At 40.4% G+C, this 19513-nt stretch overlaps 20 non-coding genes across 20 annotated transcripts; all 20 read left to right on the top strand.

Moving 5' to 3' along the window:
* The first annotated feature begins 541 nt into the window (after positions 1–541).
* Positions 542–627, top strand: TRNAR-UCU (transfer RNA arginine (anticodon UCU)). Its single transcript is given in 2 exon segments — positions 542–578; positions 592–627. It is a non-coding gene; the product is annotated as a tRNA-Arg (tRNA).
* Positions 628–1521: 894 nt separating this feature from the next.
* On the top strand, positions 1522–1607 carry TRNAR-UCU (transfer RNA arginine (anticodon UCU)). Its single transcript is given in 2 exon segments — positions 1522–1558; positions 1572–1607. It is a non-coding gene; the product is annotated as a tRNA-Arg (tRNA).
* Positions 1608–2502: 895 nt separating this feature from the next.
* Positions 2503–2588, top strand: TRNAR-UCU (transfer RNA arginine (anticodon UCU)). Its single transcript is given in 2 exon segments — positions 2503–2539; positions 2553–2588. It is a non-coding gene; the product is annotated as a tRNA-Arg (tRNA).
* An 894-nt stretch (positions 2589–3482) lies between these two features.
* Positions 3483–3568, top strand: TRNAR-UCU (transfer RNA arginine (anticodon UCU)). The gene is given in 2 exon segments: positions 3483–3519; positions 3533–3568. It is a non-coding gene; the product is annotated as a tRNA-Arg (tRNA).
* Positions 3569–4458: 890 nt separating this feature from the next.
* Positions 4459–4555, top strand: TRNAR-UCU (transfer RNA arginine (anticodon UCU)). Its single transcript has 2 exons — positions 4459–4495; positions 4520–4555. It is a non-coding gene; the product is annotated as a tRNA-Arg (tRNA).
* An 895-nt stretch (positions 4556–5450) lies between these two features.
* On the top strand, positions 5451–5536 carry TRNAR-UCU (transfer RNA arginine (anticodon UCU)). Its single transcript is given in 2 exon segments — positions 5451–5487; positions 5501–5536. It is a non-coding gene; the product is annotated as a tRNA-Arg (tRNA).
* Positions 5537–6670: 1134 nt separating this feature from the next.
* On the top strand, positions 6671–6756 carry TRNAR-UCU (transfer RNA arginine (anticodon UCU)). Its single transcript is given in 2 exon segments — positions 6671–6707; positions 6721–6756. It is a non-coding gene; the product is annotated as a tRNA-Arg (tRNA).
* An 895-nt stretch (positions 6757–7651) lies between these two features.
* TRNAR-UCU (transfer RNA arginine (anticodon UCU)) lies at positions 7652–7737 on the top strand. Its single transcript is given in 2 exon segments — positions 7652–7688; positions 7702–7737. It is a non-coding gene; the product is annotated as a tRNA-Arg (tRNA).
* Positions 7738–8632: 895 nt separating this feature from the next.
* Positions 8633–8718, top strand: TRNAR-UCU (transfer RNA arginine (anticodon UCU)). Its single transcript is given in 2 exon segments — positions 8633–8669; positions 8683–8718. It is a non-coding gene; the product is annotated as a tRNA-Arg (tRNA).
* Positions 8719–9607: 889 nt separating this feature from the next.
* TRNAR-UCU (transfer RNA arginine (anticodon UCU)) lies at positions 9608–9693 on the top strand. Its single transcript is given in 2 exon segments — positions 9608–9644; positions 9658–9693. It is a non-coding gene; the product is annotated as a tRNA-Arg (tRNA).
* Positions 9694–10588: 895 nt separating this feature from the next.
* TRNAR-UCU (transfer RNA arginine (anticodon UCU)) lies at positions 10589–10674 on the top strand. The gene is given in 2 exon segments: positions 10589–10625; positions 10639–10674. It is a non-coding gene; the product is annotated as a tRNA-Arg (tRNA).
* Positions 10675–11569: 895 nt separating this feature from the next.
* Positions 11570–11655, top strand: TRNAR-UCU (transfer RNA arginine (anticodon UCU)). Its single transcript is given in 2 exon segments — positions 11570–11606; positions 11620–11655. It is a non-coding gene; the product is annotated as a tRNA-Arg (tRNA).
* Positions 11656–12544: 889 nt separating this feature from the next.
* On the top strand, positions 12545–12630 carry TRNAR-UCU (transfer RNA arginine (anticodon UCU)). Its single transcript is given in 2 exon segments — positions 12545–12581; positions 12595–12630. It is a non-coding gene; the product is annotated as a tRNA-Arg (tRNA).
* Positions 12631–13525: 895 nt separating this feature from the next.
* On the top strand, positions 13526–13611 carry TRNAR-UCU (transfer RNA arginine (anticodon UCU)). The gene is given in 2 exon segments: positions 13526–13562; positions 13576–13611. It is a non-coding gene; the product is annotated as a tRNA-Arg (tRNA).
* Positions 13612–14506: 895 nt separating this feature from the next.
* TRNAR-UCU (transfer RNA arginine (anticodon UCU)) lies at positions 14507–14592 on the top strand. The gene is given in 2 exon segments: positions 14507–14543; positions 14557–14592. It is a non-coding gene; the product is annotated as a tRNA-Arg (tRNA).
* Positions 14593–15482: 890 nt separating this feature from the next.
* Positions 15483–15568, top strand: TRNAR-UCU (transfer RNA arginine (anticodon UCU)). Its single transcript is given in 2 exon segments — positions 15483–15519; positions 15533–15568. It is a non-coding gene; the product is annotated as a tRNA-Arg (tRNA).
* An 890-nt stretch (positions 15569–16458) lies between these two features.
* TRNAR-UCU (transfer RNA arginine (anticodon UCU)) lies at positions 16459–16544 on the top strand. Its single transcript is given in 2 exon segments — positions 16459–16495; positions 16509–16544. It is a non-coding gene; the product is annotated as a tRNA-Arg (tRNA).
* Positions 16545–17440: 896 nt separating this feature from the next.
* TRNAR-UCU (transfer RNA arginine (anticodon UCU)) lies at positions 17441–17526 on the top strand. The gene is given in 2 exon segments: positions 17441–17477; positions 17491–17526. It is a non-coding gene; the product is annotated as a tRNA-Arg (tRNA).
* An 890-nt stretch (positions 17527–18416) lies between these two features.
* Positions 18417–18502, top strand: TRNAR-UCU (transfer RNA arginine (anticodon UCU)). Its single transcript is given in 2 exon segments — positions 18417–18453; positions 18467–18502. It is a non-coding gene; the product is annotated as a tRNA-Arg (tRNA).
* An 896-nt stretch (positions 18503–19398) lies between these two features.
* On the top strand, positions 19399–19484 carry TRNAR-UCU (transfer RNA arginine (anticodon UCU)). The gene is given in 2 exon segments: positions 19399–19435; positions 19449–19484. It is a non-coding gene; the product is annotated as a tRNA-Arg (tRNA).
* Positions 19485–19513: the final 29 nt, after the last annotated feature.

Here is a 19513-nt window from a genome sequence, read left to right as displayed (position 1 = left end):
CCTAAAATGTATATTTTCTCCAGATGTAGTATGCAAAGCAAGCTGCATGAGCATTGTTGTGCAGCACAAAGGATATCACCTTGGACGTGCAAACAAATTCACATTTTGAAATGTGGAGCGTCTCAGTTCCTGAAGCATTCATGATGGGTTTTTTTAATGAGTGGCACCAATTTCATTAAATGAAACAAAAGAAGTGGATTTGAGAGGTCAGATGTTGGTAAGTACAACCATCTCTGCTGCTGAGTGTTGAAAGTTTAGCAGGTTACAGGTAGTAGACTCAGAAAGTTTTTGATTTTTCTTAGAAATCTAGAAGACGGGTTGTGATGATAGCTTGTTATGTAATGAAACAGGTGTTTGATGAGAGTGAGATGGGACTGCTGAAATAATCCAGAGTAACATTTGGGAGATAGCCAGATGCTGTACTCTTTCTTCTTATATAACAAAAAGGTAGCCTGCATACATCCTGAAATGCAACGAACAAATGGGTAAAACAGATATTTTTCATTTGAAGGTGCCTGGCAAAAACAGGCAGTGCAAGCTCGGCTCTGTGGTGCAATGGATAGCGCATTGGACTTCTAGTGAAATGTAGGCATTCAAAGGTTGTGGGTTCGAGTCCCACCAGAGTCGCATTTTAAACTGGAAACCGAAGCCGTGTTACCTAAAAGATGCTGAAAGTGCACCAAAGATGGCCCTCAAGAGTCCATCCCTGGAAACTTGTCTGCTGCAACACAGACTAAGCTCTTCATGGAAAGGAGTAAACAGTTCACCTTCACCAGCACAGTTTGTAACCACCTCATCAACTAATGACACACAATTAATCAACAAAGAGAATGAAAGCGTGCCAAGTCTTGCCTTCCATAACCAACAAACTTGGTTTTCGCTAATGATAAATCTAGCTTTGTTCCTAAATTTAAACAACAAGCCGCCCTTGAGATTCCACAGGGACATCATTTAAGAATATCCCATCAAGGGCTTCATTCCTAAAATGTATATTTTCTCCAGATGTAGTATGCAAAGCAAGCTGCATGAGCATTGTTGTGCAGCACAAAGGATATCACCTTGGACGTGCAAACAAATTCACATTTTGAAATGTGGAGCGTCTCAGTTCCTGAAGCATTCATGATGGGTTTTTTTAATGAGTGGCACCAATTTCATTAAATGAAACAAAAGAAGTGGATTTGAGAGGTCAGATGTTGGTAAGTACAACCATCTCTGCTGCTGAGTATTGAAAGTTTAGCAGGTTACAGGTAGTAGACTCAGAAAGTTTTAGATTTTTCTTAGAAATCTAGAAGACGGGTTGTGATGATAGCTTGTTATGTAATGAAACAGGTGTTTGATGAGAGTGAGATGGGACTGCTGAAATAATCCAGAGTAACATTTGGGAGATAGCCAGATGCTGTACTCTTTCTTCTTATATAACAAAAAGGTAGCCTGCATACATCCTGAAATGCCACGAACAAATGGGTAAAAGCAGATATTTTTCATTTGAAGGTGCCTGGCAAAAACAGTCAGTGCAAGCTCGGCTCTGTGGCGCAATGGATAGCGCGTTGGACTTCTAGTGAAATGTAGGCATTCAAAGGTTGTGGGTTCGAGTCCCACCAGAGTCGCATTTTAAACTGGAAACCGAAGCCTTGTTACCTAAAAGATGCTGAAAGTGCACCGAAGATGGCCCTCAAAAGTCCATCCCTGGAAACTTGTCTGCTGCAACACAGACTAAGCTCTTCATGGAAAGGAGTAAACAGTTCACCTTCACCAGCACAGTTTGTAACCACCTCATCAACTAATGACACACAATTAATCAACAAAGAGAATGAAAGCGTGCCAAGTCTTGCCTTCCATAACCAACAAACTTGGTTTTCGCTAATGATAAATCTAGCTTTGTTCCTAAATTTAAACAACAAGCCGCCCTTGAGATTCCATAGGGACATCATTTAAGAATATCCCATCAAGGGCTTCATTCCTAAAATGTATATTTTCTCCAGATGTAGTATGCAAAGCAAGCTGCATGAGCATTGTTGTGCAGCATAAAGGATATCACCTTGGACGTGCAAACAAATTCACATTTTGAAATGTGGAGCGTCTCAGTTCCTGAAGCATTCATGATGGGGTTTTTTTAATGAGTGGCACCAATTTCATTAAATGAAACAAAAGAAGTGGATTTGAGAGGTCAGATGTTGGTAAGTACAACCATCTCTGCTGCGGAGTATTGAAAGTTTAGCAGGTTACAGGTAGTAGACTCAGAAAGTTTTTGATTTTTCTTAGAAATCTAGATGACGGGTTGTGATGATAGCTTGTTATGTAATGAAACAGGTGTTTGATGAGAGTGAGATGGGACTGCTGAAATAATCCAGAGTAACATTTGGGAGATAGCCAGATGCTGTACTCTTTCTTCTTATATAACAAAAACGTAGCCTGCATACATCCTGAAATGCCACGAACAAATGGGTAAAAGCAGATATTTTTCATTTTAAGGTGCCTGGCAAAAACAGTCAGTGCAAGCTTGGCTCTGTGGCGCAATGGATAGCGCGTTGGACTTCTAGTGAAATGTAGGCATTCAAAGGTTGTGGGTTCGAGTCCCACCAGAGTCACATTTTAAACTGGAAACCGAAGCCGTGTTACCTAAAAGATGCTGAAAGTGCACCGAAGATGGCCCTCAAAAGTCCATCCCTGGAAACTTGTCTGCTGCAACACAGACTAAGCTTTTCATGGAAAGGAGTAAACAGTTCACCTTCACCAGCACAGTTTGTAACCACCTCATCAACCAATGACACACAATTAATCAACTAAGAGAATGAAAGCGTGCCAAGTCTTGCCTTCCATAACCAACAAACTTGGTTTTCACTAATGTTAAATCTAGCTTTGTTCCTAAATTTAAACAACAAGCCGCCCTTGAGATTTCATAGGGACATCATTTAAGAATATCCCATCAAGGGCTTCATTCCTAAAATGTATATCTTCTCCAGATGTAGTATGCAAAGCAAGCTGCATGAGCATTGTTATGCAGCACAAAGGATATCACCTTGGACGTGCAAACAAATTCACATTTTGAAATGTGGAGCGTCTCAGTTCCTGAAGCATTCATGATGGGTTTTTTTAATGAGTGGCACCAATTTCATTAAATGAAACAAAAGAAGTGGATTTGAGAGGTCAGATGTTGGTAAGTACAACCATCTCTGCTGCTGAGTATTGAAAGTTTAGCAAGTTACAGGTAGTAGACTCAGAAAGTTTTTGATTTTTCTTAGAAATCTAGAAGACGGGTTGTGATGATAGCTTGTTATGTAATGAAACAGGTGTTTGATGAGAGTGAGATGGGACTGCTGAAATAATCCAGAGTACCATTTGGGAGATAGCCAGATGCTGTACTCTTTCTTCTTATATAACAAAAAGGTAGCCTGCATACGTCCTGAAATGCCACGAACAAATGGGTAAAAGCAGATATTTTTCATTTGAAGGTGCCTGGCAAAAACAGTCAGTGCAAGCTTGGCTCTGTGGCGCAATGGATAGCGCATTGGACTTCTAGTGAAATGTAAGCATTCAAAGGTTGTGGGTTCGAGTCCCACCAGAGTCACATTTTAAACTGGAAACCGAAGCCGTGTTACCTAAAAGATGCTGAAAGTGCACCGAAGATGGCCCTCAAAAGTCCATCCCTGGAAACTTGTCTGCTGCAACACAGACTAAGCTTTTCATGGAAAGGAGTAAACAGTTCACCTTCACCAGCACAGTTTGTAACCACCTCATCAACTAATGACACACAATTAATCAACTAAGAGAATGAAAGCGTGCCAAGTCTTGCCTTCCATAACCAACAAACTTGGTGTTCGCTAATGATAAATCTAGCTTTGTTCCTAAATTTAAACAACAAGCCGCCCTTGAGATTCCATAGGGACATCATTTAAGAATATACCATCAAGGGCTTCATTCCTAAAATGTATATCTTCTCCAGATGTAGTATGCAAAGCAAGCTGCATGAGCATTGTTGTGCAGCACAAAGGATATCACCTTGGACGTGCAATTCACATTTTGAAATGTGGAGCGTCTCAGTTCCTGAAGCATTCATGATGGGTTTTTTTTAATGAGTGGCACCAATTTCATTAAATGAAACAAAAGAAGTGGATTTGAGAGGTCAGATGTTGGTAAGTACAACCATCTCTGCTGCTGAGTATTGAAAGTTTAGCAGGTTACAGGTAGTAGACTCAGAAAGTTTTTGATTTTTCTTAGAAATCTAGATGACGGGTTGTGATGATAGCTTGTTATGTAATGAAACAGGTGTTTGATGAGAGTGAGATGGGACTGCTGAAATAATCCAGAGTAACATTTGGGAGATAGCCAGATGCTGTACTCTTTCTTCTTATATAACAAAAAGGTAGCCTGCATACATCCTGAAATGCCACGAACAAATGGGTAAAAGCAGATATTTTTCATTTGAAGGTGCCTGGCAAAAACAGTCAGTGCAAGCTTGGCTCTGTGGCGCAATGGATAGTGCATTGGACTTCTAGTGAAATGTTGTGGGTTCGAGTCCCACCAGAGGTTGTGGGTTCGAGTCCCACCAGAGTCACATTTTAAACTGGAAACCGAAGCCGTGTTACCTAAAAGATGCTGAAAGTGCACCGAAGATGGCCCTCAAAAGTCCATCCCTGGAAACTTGTCTGCTGCAACACAGACTAAGCTTTTTATGGAAAGGAGTAAACAGTTCACCTTCACCAGCACAGTTTGTAACCACCTCATCAACTAATGACACACAATTAATCAACTAAGAGAATGAAAGCGTGCCAAGTCTTGCCTTCCATAACCAACAAACTTAATTTTTGCTAATGATAAATCTAGCTTTGTTCCTAAATTTAAACAACAAGCCGCCCTTGAGATTCCATAGGGACATCATTGAAGAATATCCCATCAAGGGCTTCTTTCCTAAAATGTATATCTTCTCCAGATGTAGTATGCAAAGCAAGCTGCATGAGCATTGTTGTGCAGCACAAAGGATATCACCTTGGACGTGCAAACAAATTCACATTTTGAAATGTGGAGCGTCTCAGTTCCTGAAGCATTTATGATGGTTTTTTTTTTATGAGTGGCACCAATTTCATTAAATGAAACAAAAGAAGTGGATTTGAGAGGTCAGATGTTGGTAAGTACAACCATCTCTGCTGCTGAGTATTGAAAGTTTAGCAGGTTACAGGTAGTAGACTCAATAAGTTTTTGATTTTTCTTAGAAATCTAGAAGATGGGTTGTGATGATAGCTTGTTATGTAATGAAACAGGTGTTTGATGAGAGTGAGATGGGACTGCTGAAATAATCCAGAGTAACATTTGGGAGATAGCCAGATGCTGTACTCTTTCTTCTTATATAACAAAAAGGTAGCCTGCATACATCCTGAAATGCCACGAACAAATGGGTAAAAGCAGATATTTTTCATTTGAAGGTGCCTGGCAAAAACAGTCAGTGCAAGCTTGGCTCTGTGGCGCAATGGATAGCACATTGGACTTCTAGTGAAATGTAGGCATTCAAAGGTTGTGGGTTCGAGTCCCACCAGAGTCGCATTTTAAACTGGAAACCGAAGCCGTGTTACCTAAAAGATGCTGAAAGTGCACCGAAGATGGCCCTCAAAAGTCCATCCCTGGAAACTTGTCTGCTGCAACACAGACTAAGCTCTTCATGGAAAGGAGTAAACAGTTCACCTTCACCAGCACAGTTTGTAACCACCTCATCAACTAATGACACACAATTAATCAACTAAGAGAATGAAAGCGTGCCAAGTCTTGCCTTCCATAACCAACAAACTTGGTTTTTGCTAATGATAAATCTAGCTGTGTTCCTAAATTTTAACAACAAGCCGCCCTTGAGATTCCATAGGGACATCATTGAAGAATATCCCATCAAGGGCTTCATTCCTAAAATGTATATCTTCTCCAGATGTAGTATGCAAAGCAAGCTGCATGAGCATTGTTATGCAGCACAAAGGATATCACCTTGGACGTGCAAACAAATTCACATTTTGAAATGTGGAGCGTCTCAGTTCCTGAAGCATTCATGATGGGTTTTTTTTAATGAGTGGCACCAATTTCATTAAATGAAACAAAAGAAGTGGATTTGAGAGGTCAGATGTTGGTAAGTACAACCATCTCTGCTGCTGACTATTGAAAGTTTAGCAGATGTAGTATGCAAAGCAAGCTGCATGAGCATTGTTGTGCAGCACAAAGGATATCACCTTGGACGTGCAAACAAATTCACATTTTGAAATGTGGAGCGTCTCAGTTCCTGAAGCATTCATGATGGTTTTTTTTTAATGAGTGGCACCAATTTCATTAAATGAAACAAAAGAAGTGGATTTGAGAGTTCAGATGTTGGTAAGTACAACCATCTCTGCTGCTGAGTATTGAAAGTTTAGCAGGTTACAGGTAGTAGACTCAGAAAGTTTTTGATTTTTCTTAGAAATCTAGAAGATGGGTTGTGATGATAGCTTGTTATGTAATGAAACAGGTGTTTGATGAGAGTGAGATGGGACTGCTGAAATAATCCAGAGTAACATTTGGGAGATAGCCAGATGCTGTACTCTTTCTTCTTATATAACAAAAAGGTAGCCTGCATACATCCTGAAATGCCACGAACAAATGGGTAAAAGCAGATATTTTTCATTTGAAGGTGCCTGGCAAAAACAGTCAGTGCAAGCTCGGCTCTGTGGCGCAATGGATAGCACATTGGACTTCTAGTGAAATGTAGGCATTCAAAGGTTGTGGGTTCGAGTCCCACCAGAGTCGCATTTTAAACTGGAAACCGAAGCCGTGTTACCTAAAAGATGCTGAAAGTGCACCGAAGATGGCCCTCAAAAGTCCATCCCTGGAAACTTGTCTGCTGCAACACAGACTAAGCTCTTCATGGAAAGGAGTAAACAGTTCACCTTCACCAGCACAGTTTGTAACCACCTCATCAACTAATGACACACAATTAATCAACTAAGAGAATGAAAGCGTGCCAAGTCTTGCCTTCCATAACCAACAAACTTGGTTTTTGCTAATGATAAACCTAGCTGTGTTCCTAAATTTTAACAACAAGCCGCCCTTGAGATTCCATAGGGACATCATTGAAGAATATCCCATCAAGGGCTTCATTCCTAAAATGTATATCTTCTCCAGATGTAGTATGCAAAGCAAGCTGCATGAGCATTGTTATGCAGCACAAAGGATATCACCTTGGACGTGCAAACAAATTCACATTTTGAAATGTGGAGCGTCTCAGTTCCTGAAGCATTCATGATGGGTTTTTTTTAATGAGTGGCACCAATTTCATTAAATGAAACAAAAGAAGTGGATTTGAGAGGTCAGATGTTGGTAAGTACAACCATCTCTGCTGCTGAGTATTGAAAGTTTAGCAGGTTACAGGTAGTAGACTCAGAAAGTTTTTGATTTTTCTTAGAAATCTAGAAGACGGGTTGTGATGATAGCTTGTTATGTAATGAAACAGGTGTTTGATGAGAGTGAGATGGGACTGCTGAAATAATCCAGAGTAACATTTGGGAGATAGCCAGATGCTGTACTCTTTCTTCTTATATAACAAAAAGGTAGCCTGCATACATCCTGAAATGCCACGAACAAATGGGTAAAAGCAGATATTTTTCATTTGAAGGTGCCTGGCAAAAACAGTCAGTGCAAGCTCGGCTCTGTGGCGCAATGGATAGCGCATTGGACTTCTAGTGAAATGTAGGCATTCAAAGGTTGTGGGTTCGAGTCCCACCAGAGTCACATTTTAAACTGGAAACCGAAGCCGTGTTACCTAAAAGATGCTGAAAGTGCACCGAAGATGGCCCTCAAAAGTCCATACCTGGAAACTTGTCTGCTGCAACACAGACTAAGCTTTTCATAAAAAGGAGTAAACAGTTCACCTTCACCAGCACAGTTTGTAACCACCTCATCAACTAATGACACACAATTAATCAACTAAGAGAATGAAAGCGTGCCAAGTCTTGCCTTCCATAACCAACAAACTTGGTTTTCACTAATGATAAATCTAGCTTTGTTCCTAAATTTAAACAACAAGCCGCCCTTGAGATTCCATAGGGACATCATTTAAGAATATCCCATCAAGGGCTTCATTCCTAAAATGTATATCTTCTCCAGATGTAGTATGCAAAGCAAGCTGCACGAGCATTGTTGTGCAGCACAAAGGATATCACCTTGGACGTGCAAACAAATTCACATTTTGAAATGTGGAGCGTCTCAGTTCCTGAAGCATTCATGGTGGGTTTTTTTTAATGAGTGGCACCAATTTCATTAAATGAAACAAAAGAAGTGGATTTGAGAGGTCAGATGTTAGTAAGTACAACCATCTCTGCTGCTGAGTATTGAAAGTTTAGCAGGTTACAGGTAGTAGACTCAGAAAGTTTTTGATTTTTCTTAGAAATCTAGAAGACGGGTTGTGATGATAGCTTGTTATGTAATGAAACAGGTGTTTGATGAGAGTGAGATGGGACTGCTGAAATAATCCAGAGTAACATTTGGGAGATAGCCAGATGCTGTACTCTTTCTTCTTATATAACAAAAAGGTAGCCTGCATACATCCTGAAATGCCACGAACAAATGGGTAAAAGCAGATATTTTTCATTTGAAGGTGCCTGGCAAAAACAGTCAGCGCAAGCTCGGCTCTGTGGCGCAATGGATAGCGCATTGGACTTCTAGTGAAATGTAGGCATTCAAAGGTTGTGGGTTTGAGTCCCACCAGAGTCGCATTTTAAACTTGAAACCGAAGCCGTGTTACCTAAAAGATGCTGAAAGTGCACCGAAGATGGCCCTCAAAAGTCCATCCCTGGAAACTTGTCTGCTGCAACACAGACTAAGCTCTTCATGGAAAGGAGTAAACAGTTCACCTTCACCAGCACAGTTTGTAACCACCTCATCAACTAATGACACACAATTAATCAACTAAGAGAATGAAAGCGTGCCAAGTCTTGCCTTCCATAACCAACAAACTTGGTTTTCGCTAATGATAAATCTAGCTTTGTTCCTAAATTTAAACAACAAGCCGCCCTTGAGATTCCATAGGGACATCATTTAAGAATATACCATCAAGGGCTTCATTCCTAAAATGTATATCTTCTCCAGATGTAGTATGCAAAGCAAGCTGCATGAGCATTGTTGTGCAGCACAAAGGATATCACCTTGGACGTGCAATTCACATTTTGAAATGTGGAGCGTCTCAGTTCCTGAAGCATTCATGATGGGGTTTTTTAATGAGTGGCACCAATTTCATTAAATAAAACAAAAGAAGTGGATTTGAGAGGTCAGATGTTGGTAAGTACAACCATCTCTGCTGCTGAGTATTGAAAGTTTAGCAGGTTACAGGTAGTAGACTCAGAAAGTTTTTGATTTTTCTTAGAAATCTAGAAGACGGGTTGTGATGATAGCTTGTTATGTAATGAAACAGGTGTTTGATGAGAGTGAGATGGGACTGCTGAAATAATCCAGAGTAACATTTGGGAGATAGCCAGATGCTGTACTCTTTCTTCTTATATAACAAAAAGGTAGCCTGCATACATCCTGAAATGCCACGAACAAATGGGTAAAAGCAGATATTTTTCATTTGAAGGTGCCTGGCAAAAACAGTCAGTGCAAGCTTGGCTCTGTGGCGCAATGGATAGCGCATTGGACTTCTAGTGAAATGTAGGCATTCAAAGGTTGTGGGTTCGAGTCCCACCAGAGTCACATTTTAAACTGGAAACCGAAGCCGTGTTACCTAAAAGATGCTGAAAGTGCACCGAAGATGGCCCTCAAAAGTCCATCCCTGGAAACTTGTCTGCTGCAACACAGACTAAGCTTTTTATGGAAAGGAGTAAACAGTTCACCTTCACCAGCACAGTTTGTAACCACCTCATCAACTAATGACACACAATTAATCAACTAAGAGAATGAAAGCGTGCCAAGTCTTGCCTTCCATAACCAACAAACTTAATTTTTGCTAATGATAAATCTAGCTTTGTTCCTAAATTTAAACAACAAGCCGCCCTTGAGATTCCATAGGGACATCATTGAAGAATATCCCATCAAGGGCTTCATTCCTAAAATGTATATCTTCTCCAGATGTAGTATGCAAAGCAAGCTGCATGAGCATTGTTGTGCAGCACAAAGGATATCACCTTGGACGTGCAAACAAATTCACATTTTGAAATGTGGAGCGTCTCAGTTCCTGAAGCATTCATGATGGTTTTTTTTTAATGAGTGGCACCAATTTCATTAAATGAAACAAAAGAAGTGGATTTGAGAGGTCAGATGTTGGTAAGTACAACCATCTCTGCTGCTGAGTATTGAAAGTTTAGCAGGTTACAGGTAGCAGACTCAGAAAGTTTTTGATTTTTCTTAGAAATCTAGAAGACGGGTTGTGATGATAGCTTGTTATGTAATGAAACAGGTGTTTGATGAGAGTGAGATGGGACTGCTGAAATAATCCAGAGTAACATTTGGGAGATAGCCAGATGCTGTACTCTTTCTTCTTATATAACAAAAAGGTAGCCTGCATACATCCTGAAATGCCACGAACAAATGGGTAAAAGCAGATATTTTTCATTTGAAGGTGCCTGGCAAAAACAGTCAGTGCAAGCTCGGCTCTGTGGCGCAATGGATAGCGCATTGGACTTCTAGTGAAATGTAGGCATTCAAAGGTTGTGGGTTCGAGTCCCACCAGAGTCACATTTTAAACTGGAAACCGAAGCCGTGTTACCTAAAAGATGCTGAAAGTGCACCGAAGATGGCCCTCAAAAGTCCATACCTGGAAACTTGTCTGCTGCAACACAGACTAAGCTTTTCATAAAAAGGAGTAAACAGTTCACCTTCACCAGCACAGTTTGTAACCACCTCATCAACTAATGACACACAATTAATCAACTAAGAGAATGAAAGCGTGCCAAGTCTTGCCTTCCATAACCAACAAACTTGGTTTTCACTAATGATAAATCTAGCTTTGTTCCTAAATTTAAACAACAAGCCGCCCTTGAGATTCCATAGGGACATCATTTAAGAATATCCCATCAAGGGCTTCATTCCTAAAATGTATATCTTCTCCAGATGTAGTATGCAAAGCAAGCTGCACGAGCATTGTTGTGCAGCACAAAGGATATCACCTTGGACGTGCAAACAAATTCACATTTTGAAATGTGGAGCGTCTCAGTTCCTGAAGCATTCATGGTGGTTTTTTTTTAATGAGTGGCACCAATTTCATTAAATGAAACAAAAGAAGTGGATTTGAGAGGTCAGATGTTAGTAAGTACAACCATCTCTGCTGCTGAGTATTGAAAGTTTAGCAGGTTACAGGTAGTAGACTCAGAAAGTTTTTGATTTTTCTTAGAAATCTAGAAGACGGGTTGTGATGATAGCTTGTTATGTAATGAAACAGGTGTTTGATGAGAGTGAGATGGGACTGCTGAAATAATCCAGAGTAACATTTGGGAGATAGCCAGATGCTGTACTCTTTCTTCTTATATAACAAAAAGGTAGCCTGCATACATCCTGAAATGCCACGAACAAATGGGTAAAAGCAGATATTTTTCATTTGAAGGTGCCTGGCAAAAACAGTCAGCGCAAGCTCGGCTCTGTGGCGCAATGGATAGCGCATTGGACTTCTAGTGAAATGTAGGCATTCAAAGGTTGTGGGTTTGAGTCCCACCAGAGTCGCATTTTAAACTTGAAACCGAAGCCGTGTTACCTAAAAGATGCTGAAAGTGCACCGAAGATGGCCCTCAAAAGTCCATCCCTGGAAACTTGTCTGCTGCAACACAGACTAAGCTCTTCATGGAAAGGAGTAAACAGTTCACCTTCACCAGCACAGTTTGTAACCACCTCATCAACTAATGACACACAATTAATCAACTAAGAGAATGAAAGCGTGCCAAGTCTTGCCTTCCATAACCAACAAACTTGGTTTTCGCTAATGATAAATCTAGCTTTGTTCCTAAATTTAAACAACAAGCCGCCCTTGAGATTCCATAGGGACATCATTTAAGAATATACCATCAAGGGCTTCATTCCTAAAATGTATATCTTCTCCAGATGTAGTATGCAAAGCAAGCTGCATGAGCATTGTTGTGCAGCACAAAGGATATCACCTTGGACGTGCAATTCACATTTTGAAATGTGGAGCGTCTCAGTTCCTGAAGCATTCATGATGGGGTTTTTTAATGAGTGGCACCAATTTCATTAAATAAAACAAAAGAAGTGGATTTGAGAGGTCAGATGTTGGTAAGTACAACCATCTCTGCTGCTGAGTATTGAAAGTTTAGCAGGTTACAGGTAGTAGACTCAGAAAGTTTTTGATTTTTCTTAGAAATCTAGAAGACGGGTTGTGATGATAGCTTGTTATGTAATGAAACAGGTGTTTGATGAGAGTGAGATGGGACTGCTGAAATAATCCAGAGTAACATTTGGGAGATAGCCAGATGCTGTACTCTTTCTTCTTATATAACAAAAAGGTAGCCTGCATACATCCTGAAATGCCACGAACAAATGGGTAAAAGCAGATATTTTTCATTTGAAGGTGCCTGGCAAAAACAGTCAGTGCAAGCTTGGCTCTGTGGCGCAATGGATAGCGCATTGGACTTCTAGTGAAATGTAGGCATTCAAAGGTTGTGGGTTCGAGTCCCACCAGAGTCACATTTTAAACTGGAAACCGAAGCCGTGTTACCTAAAAGATGCTGAAAGTGCACCGAAGATGGCCCTCAAAAGTCCATCCCTGGAAACTTGTCTGCTGCAACACAGACTAAGCTTTTTATGGAAAGGAGTAAACAGTTCACCTTCACCAGCACAGTTTGTAACCACCTCATCAACTAATGACACACAATTAATCAACTAAGAGAATGAAAGCGTGCCAAGTCTTGCCTTCCATAACCAACAAACTTAATTTTTGCTAATGATAAATCTAGCTTTGTTCCTAAATTTAAACAACAAGCCGCCCTTGAGATTCCATAGGGACATCATTGAAGAATATCCCATCAAGGGCTTCATTCCTAAAATGTATATCTTCTCCAGATGTAGTATGCAAAGCAAGCTGCATGAGCATTGTTGTGCAGCACAAAGGATATCACCTTGGACGTGCAAACAAATTCACATTTTGAAATGTGGAGCGTCTCAGTTCCTGAAGCATTCATGATGGTTTTTTTTTAATGAGTGGCACCAATTTCATTAAATGAAACAAAAGAAGTGGATTTGAGAGGTCAGATGTTGGTAAGTACAACCATCTCTGCTGCTGAGTATTGAAAGTTTAGCAGGTTACAGGTAGCAGACTCAGAAAGTTTTTGATTTTTCTTAGAAATCTAGAAGATGGGTTGTGATGATAGCTTGTTATGTAATGAAACAGGTGTTTGATGAGAGTGAGATGGGACTGCTGAAATAATCCAGAGTAACATTTGGGAGATAGCCAGATGCTGTACTCTTTCTTCTTATATAACAAAAAGGTAGCCTGCATACGTCCTGAAATGCCACGAACAAATGGGTAAAAGCAGATATTTTTCATTTGAAGGTGCCTGGCAAAAACAGTCAGTGCAAGCTTGGCTCTGTGGCGCAATGGATAGCGCATTGGACTTCTAGCGAAATGTAAGCATTCAAAGGTTGTGGGTTCGAGTCCCACCAGAGTCACATTTTAAACTGGAAACCGAAGCCATGTTACCTAAAAGATGCTGAAAGTGCACCGAAGATGGCCCTCAAAAGTCCATCCCTTGAAACTTGTCTGCTGCAGCACAGACTAAGCTTTTCATGGAAAGGAGTAAACAGTTCACCTTCACCAGCACAGTTTGTAACCACCTCATCAACTAATGACACACAATTAATCAACTAAGAGAATGAAAGCGTGCCAAGTCTTGCCTTCCATAACCAACAAACTTGGTTTTCACTAATGATAAATCTAGCTTTGTTCCTAAATTTAAACAACAAGCCGCCCTTGAGATTCCATAGGGACATCATTTAAGAATATCCCATCAAGGGCTTCATTCCTAAAATGTATATCTTCTCCAGATGTAGTATGCAAAGCAAGCTGCACGAGCATTGTTGTGCAGAATAAAGGATATCACCTTGGACGTGCAAACAAATTCACATTTTGAAATGTGGAGCGTCTCAGTTCCTGAAGCATTCATGGTGGGTTTTTTTTAATGAGTGGCACCAATTTCATTAAATGAAACAAAAGAAGTGGATTTGAGAGGTCAGATGTTGGTAAGTACAACCATCTCTGCTGCTGAGTATTGAAAGTTTAGCAGGTTACAGGTAGTAGACTCAGAAAGTTTTTGATTTTTCTTAGAAATCTAGAAGACGGGTTGTGATGATAGCTTGTTATGTAATGAAACAGGTGTTTGATGAGAGTGAGATGGGACTGCTGAAATAATCCAGAGTAACATTTGGGAGATAGCCAGATGCTGTACTCTTTCTTCTTATATAACAAAAAGGTAGCCTGCATACATCCTGAAATGCCACGAACAAATGGGTAAAAGCAGATATTTTTCATTTGAAGGTGCCTGGCAAAAACAGTCAGTGCAAGCTCGGCTCTGTGGCGCAATGGATAGCGCATTGGACTTCTAGTGAAATGTAGGCATTCAAAGGTTGTGGGTTCGAGTCCCACCAGAGTCGCATTTTAAACTTGCAACCGAAGCCGTGTTACCTAAAAGATGCTGAAAGTGCACCGAAGATGGCCCTCAAAAGTCCATCCCTGGAAACTTGTCTGCTGCAACACAGACTAAGCTCTTCATGGAAAGGAGTAAACAGTTCACCTTCACCAGCACAGTTTGTAACCACCTCATCAACTAATGACACACAATTAATCAACTAAGAGAATGAAAGCGTGCCAAGTCTTGCCTTCCATAACCAACAAACTTGGTTTTCGCTAATGATAAATCTAGCTTTGTTCCTAAATTTAAACAACAAGCCGCCCTTGAGATTCCATAGGGACATCATTTAAGAATATACCATCAAGGGCTTCATTCCTAAAATGTATATCTTCTCCAGATGTAGTATGCAAAGCAAGCTGCATGAGCATTGTTGTGCAGCACAAAGGATATCACCTTGGACGTGCAATTCACATTTTGAAATGTGGAGCGTCTCAGTTCCTGAAGCATTCATGATGGGGTTTTTTTAATGAGTGGCACCAATTTCATTAAATGAAACAAAAGAAGTGGATTTGAGAGGTCAGATGTTGGTAAGTACAACCATCTCTGCTGCTGAGTATTGAAAGTTTAGCAGGTTACAGGTAGTAGACTCAGAAAGTTTTTGATTTTTCTTAGAAATCTAGAAGACGGGTTGTGATGATAGCTTGTTATGTAATGAAACAGGTGTTTGATGAGAGTGAGATGGGACTGCTGAAATAATCCAGAGTAACATTTGGGAGATAGCCAGATGCTGTACTCTTTCTTCTTATATAACAAAAAGGTAGCCTGCATACATCCTGAAATGCCACGAACAAATGGGTAAAAGCAGATATTTTTCATTTGAAGGTGCCTGGCAAAAACAGTCAGTGCAAGCTCGGCTCTGTGGCGCAATGGATAGCGCATTGGACTTCTAGTGAAATGTAGGCATTCAAAGGTTGTGGGTTCGAGTCCCACCAGAGTCGCATTTTAAACTTGAAACCGAAGCCGTGTTACCTAAAAGATGCTGAAAGTGCACCGAAGATGGCCCTCAAAAGTCCATCCCTGGAAACTTGTCTGCTGCAACACAGACTAAGCTCTTCATGGAAAGGAGTAAACAGTTCACCTTCACCAGCACAGTTTGTAACCACCTCATCAACTAATGACACACAATTAATCAACTAAGAGAATGAAAGCGTGCCAAGTCTTGCCTTCCATAACCAACAAACTTGGTTTTCGCTAATGATAAATCTAGCTTTGTTCCTAAATTTAAACAACAAGCCGCCCTTGAGATTCCATAGGGACATCATTTAAGAATATACCATCAAGGGCTTCATTCCTAAAATGTATATCTTCTCCAGATGTAGTATGCAAAGCAAGCTGCATGAGCATTGTTGTGCAGCACAAAGGATATCACCTTGGACGTGCAATTCACATTTTGAAATGTGGAGCGTCTCAGTTCCTGAAGCATTCATGATGGGGTTTTTTTAATGAGTGGCACCAATTTCATTAAATGAAACAAAAGAAGTGGATTTGAGAGGTCAGATGTTGGTAAGTACAACCATCTCTGCTGCTGAGTATTGAAAGTTTAGCAGGTTACAGGTAGTAGACTCAGAAAGTTTTTGATTTTTCTTAGAAATCTAGAAGATGGGTTGTGATGATAGCTTGTTATGTAATGAAACAGGTGTTTGATGAGAGTGAGATGGGACTGCTGAAATAATCCAGAGTAACATTTGGGAGATAGCCAGATGCTGTACTCTTTCTTCTTATATAACAAAAAGGTAGCCTGCATACATCCTGAAATGCCACGAACAAATGGGTAAAAGCAGATATTTTTCATTTGAAGGTGCCTGGCAAAAACAGTCAGTGCAAGCTCGGCTCTGTGGCGCAATGGATAGCGCATTGGATTTCTAGTGAAATGTAGGCATTCAAAGGTTGTGGGTTCGAGTCCCACCAGAGTCACATTTTAAACTGGAAACCGAAGCCGTCTTACCTAAAAGATGCTGAAAGTGCACCAAAGATGGCCCTCAAAAGTCCATCCCTGGAAACTTGTCTGCTGCAACACAGACTAAGCTCTTCATGGAAAGGAGTAAACAGTTCACCTTCACCAGCACAGTTTGTAACCACCTCATCAACTAATGACACACAATTAATCAACTAAGAGAATGAAAGCGTGCCAAGTCTTGCCTTCCATAACCAACAAACTTGGTTTTCACTAATGATAAATCTAGCTTTGTTCCTAAATTTAAACAACAAGCCGCCCTTGAGATTCCATAGGGACATCATTTAAGAATATCCCATCAAGGGCTTCATTCCTAAAATGTATATCTTCTCCAGATGTAGTATGCAAAGCAAGCTGCACGAGCATTGTTGTGCAGCACAAAGGATATCACCTTGGACGTGCAAACAAATTCACATTTTGAAATGTGGAGCGTCTCAGTTCCTGAAGCATTCATGGTGGGTTTTTTTTTAATGAGTGGCACCAATTTCATTAAGTGAAACAAAAGAAGTGGATTTGAGAGGTCAAATGTTGGTAAGTACAACCATCTCTGCTGCTGAGTATTGAAAGTTTAGCAGGTTACAGGTAGTAGACTCAGAAAGTTTTTGATTTTTCTTAGAAATCTAGAAGACGGGTTGTGATGATAGCTTGTTATGTAATGAAACAGGTGTTTGATGAGAGTGAGATGGGACTGCTGAAATAATCCAGAGTAACATTTGGGAGAGAGCCAGATGCTGTACTCTTTCTTCTTATATAACAAAAAGGTAGCCTGCATACATCCTGAAATGCCACGAACAAATGGGTAAAAGCAGATATTTTTCATTTGAAGGTGCCTGGCAAAAACAGTCAGTGCAAGCTCGGCTCTGTGGCGCAATGGATAGCGCATTGGACTTCTAGTGAAATGTAGGCATTCAAAGGTTGTGGGTTCGAGTCCCACCAGAGTCGCATTTTAAACTTGAAACCGAAGCCGTGTTACCTAAAAGATGCTGAAAGTGCACCGAAGATGGCCCTCAAAAGTCCATCCCTGGAAACTTGTCTGCTGCAACACAGACTAAGCTCTTCATGGAAAGGAGTAAACAGTTCACCTTCACCAGCACAGTTTGTAACCACCTCATCAACTAATGACACACAATTAATCAACTAAGAGAATGAAAGCGTGCCAAGTCTTGCCTTCCATAACCAACAAACTTGGTTTTCGCTAATGATAAATCTAGCTTTGTTCCTAAATTTAAACAACAAGCCGCCCTTGAGATTCCATAGGGACATCATTTAAGAATATACCATCAAGGGCTTCATTCCTAAAATGTATATCTTCTCCAGATGTAGTATGCAAAGCAAGCTGCATGAGCATTGTTGTGCAGCACAAAGGATATCACCTTGGACGTGCAATTCACATTTTGAAATGTGGAGCGTCTCAGTTCCTGAAGCATTCATGATGGGTTTTTTTTAATGAGTGGCACCAATTTCATTAAATGAAACAAAAGAAGTGGATTTGAGAGGTCAGATGTTGGTAAGTACAACCATCTCTGCTGCTGAGTATTGAAAGTTTAGCAGGTTACAGGTAGTAGACTCAGAAAGTTTTTGATTTTTCTTAGAAATCTAGAAGACGGGTTGTGATGATAGCTTGTTATGTAATGAAACAGGTGTTTGATGAGAGTGAGATGGGACTGCTGAAATAATCCAGAGTAACATTTGGGAGATAGCCAGATGCTGTACTCTTTCTTCTTATATAACAAAAAGGTAGCCTGAATACATCCTGAAATGCCACGAACAAATGGGTAAAAGCAGATATTTTTCATTTGAAGGTGCCTGGCAAAAACAGTCAGTGCAAGCTTGGCTCTGTGGCGCAATGGATAGCGCATTGGACTTCTAGTGAAATGTAGGCATTCAAAGGTTGTGGGTTCGAGTCCCACCAGAGTCACATATTAAACTGGAAACCGAAGCCGTGTTACCTAAAAGATGCTGAAAGTGCACCGAAGATGGCCCTCAAAAGTCCATCCCTGGAAACTTGTCTGCTGCAACACAGACTAAGCTTTTTATGGAAAGGAGTAAACAGTTCACCTTCACCAGCACAGTTTGTAACCACCTCATCAACTAATGACACACAATTAATCAACTAAGAGAATGAAAGCGTGCCAAGTCCTGCCTTCCATAACCAACAAACTTAATTTTTGCTAATGATAAATCTAGCTTTGTTCCTAAATTTAAACAACAAGCCGCCCTTGAGATTCCATAGGGACATCATTGAAGAATATCCCATCAAGGGCTTCATTCCTAAAATGTATATCTTCTCCAGATGTAGTATGCAAAGCAAGCTGCATGAGCATTGTTGTGCAGCACAAAGGATATCACCTTGGACGTGCAAACAAATTCACATTTTGAAATGTGGAGCGTCTCAGTTCCTGAAGCATTCATGATGGTTTTTTTTTTAATGAGTGGCACCAATTTCATTAAATGAAACAAAAGAAGTGGATTTGAGAGGTCAGATGTTGGTAAGTACAACCATCTCTGCTGCTGAGTATTGAAAGTTTAGCAGGTTACAGGTAGTAGACTCAGAAAGTTTTTGATTTTTCTTAGAAATCTAGAAGATGGGTTGTGATGATAGCTTGTTATGTAATGAAACAGGTGTTTGATGAGAGTGAGATGGGACTGCTGAAATAATCCAGAGTAACATTTGGGAGATAGCCAGATGCTGTACTCTTTCTTCTTATATAACAAAAAGGTAGCCTGCATACGTCCTGAAATGCCACGAACAAATGGGTAAAAGCAGATATTTTTCATTTGAAGGTGCCTGGCAAAAACAGTCAGTGCAAGCTTGGCTCTGTGGCGCAATGGATAGCGCATTGGACTTCTAGTGAAATGTAAGCATTCAAAGGTTGTGGGTTCGAGTCCCACCAGAGTCACATTTTAAACTGGAAACCGAAGCCATGTT

The sequence above is a fragment of the Hyperolius riggenbachi genome, chromosome 8 (genome assembly GCF_040937935.1).
Source record: "Hyperolius riggenbachi isolate aHypRig1 chromosome 8, aHypRig1.pri, whole genome shotgun sequence".
NCBI classification, from domain to species: domain Eukaryota; kingdom Metazoa; phylum Chordata; class Amphibia; order Anura; family Hyperoliidae; genus Hyperolius; species Hyperolius riggenbachi.
This window is presented reverse-complemented; position numbering and strand designations above follow the sequence as displayed.